The following is a 2,107-nucleotide window of genomic DNA, read 5'->3' as shown; positions in this document are numbered from 1 at the left end:
AAACCTGGATGTGATGACAAAGAAGGCACTACAAAACAGAAGTACAGGTTCAGATTTTGTCATTCACCTGTCTTCCAGGTCCTTCCTCTTCCCCAGCACCCCCACTAATGCAATTCAAACTCCTCCTTTTATTTGGGTTTTGAAGTAATGTGGATTTAGGATTTATTTATTCTCATCTTCTTTTTTTTGCAAATATGATACAATAAAATACAGAACACTAGATGCGGATATGAAACTATAAGAAAAGAAACACACACACTTATTTAATTTATGAAAAGTTCTATGGATCTTCTACACTGGGGTCTGCAATGTAAGGTAGCTGCCTATTTTAAAGATTTCCTTCCCAATTCCTGTGGTAGACAGACATGTTCCTATTGACATAACACTAAGATTTATTTTTCTTTTTCAAAATGAGTTGTGGGATTAATGGAACATTATATTATTTACAAGAAACTGCCTGCCTGGGCCAGCCTTATCATCGTCCTCCACGAATGCAGCTTTGGCACTCAGCAACCTGCTGTTACTCTTTGAGAAGAGCCTTTGAAGATAAAATTGCTCTTCTCCATGGAGACCTTGATGCTGTTCTGACTGCAGATCCATCTGAGGTATCCAGTGGTATATCCAATTCTCATTTGTGGCATCAAGTGATGCACTCTGATGATGTGGACGAGGTGCTTGTAGGAATGAGGCTGACCAGGTTCCATCCAGACCATTGCCCTTCTTGGCTGATTACTAGAGGGATGTGTGTGTTCATTGGATGGGTCCAAGGTGTGGTGAATGCATCTCCAGTGTGGTGTAGTGGTTAAGAGCGGTAGTCTCGTAATCTGGGGAACCGGGTTCACGTCTCCGCTCCTCCACATGCAGCTGCTGGGTGACCTTGGGCCAGTCATACTTCTTTGAAGTCTCTCAGCCTCACTCACCTCACAGAGTGTTTGTTGTGGGGGAGGAAGGGAAAGGAGAATGTTAGCCGCTTTGAGACTCCTTAAAGGGAGTGAAAGGCGGGATATCAAATCCAAACTCCTCCTCCTCCTCCTCTTCTTCTTCTTCTTCTTCTTCTTCTTCTTCTTCTATATAGGGAAGTGGTGCCTGCTGCCCTTAAGGAGGCATAGTATTACCAATCTGGAAATGTCCACCCTGGGTTCAATAGTTTTAGACAACTATCACCCTGTCATTAACACCCACTTTTCGAGCAACATAATTGAGACAGTTGTGGCAGCACAACTGAAAGTATTGTTGGAGGCTATTGGTTATCTAGACCAGGTGTGATGAACCTTTGGCCCTCCAGATGTTGCTGAACTACAGTTCCCACCAGACCCAGCAAACATAGCCAATGGCCAGGGATGATGTGAGTTTCCCAATGCTGATCTAGACCCATTTCAGTCAAGGTTCTGATCTGATGGTTTTGGCTATCATGGTGGATGACCTTTCTCAAGAGAGGGATAGATGGAGCATGACTGTGTTATTCTGATGCAATCTCTCAGTAGTTTTTTTTATACCATTGAGCACTGTCTCTTTTTGGACTGACTTTGCAAGATAAAAATTGCAAGCAGTGTTCTTCAGCGATTCTCCTCCTACCTGCAGGGTTGGTTTCAGAGAGTAGCATTAGAGGACTGCCTATTGGCACCACCACAACAATGCTTTGTGGGTCCCAAATCTTGCCCCTGTACCGTTTAACTATATGAAGCTGTTAGGTCTCAGCATTAGTACGCTGATGACATCCGGTTCTGTTTCTCTGTGACATATGAATCAGGTGAGGTTGTCCAAGCCCAGAGCCAGTGTCTGTAAAATTCAATATAGTTTTTGTGAAGCGCCCACACAGTTTGCACATATATCAGGCTGCAAACAAGGGAGGAAAATGCATCATTGCTGGTAATGGAAAATGGAATTTCTCTCCTAATCTTAATACACACTATGAATAGCAGAGCAGCTCTGTTTGCAAGCTGGAAAAGCTAGAGCAAAATGGCCCCATCATTTCGATACAGATAGAAAACAAAATGGGATGCTGCAATTGCAATCCCCCGTTACTTGTGTGCCCTCATTTGATTCACTCAGATGACTCAACCCCACCTCCTCAGCTATATTCATAGTCCTCATTTGGAAAATTTAA

Source organism: Podarcis pityusensis, assembly GCF_964106645.2.
Source record: "Podarcis pityusensis genome assembly, chromosome: 5".
NCBI lineage: Eukaryota > Metazoa > Chordata > Lepidosauria > Squamata > Lacertidae > Podarcis > Podarcis pityusensis.
This window is presented reverse-complemented; position numbering follows the sequence as displayed.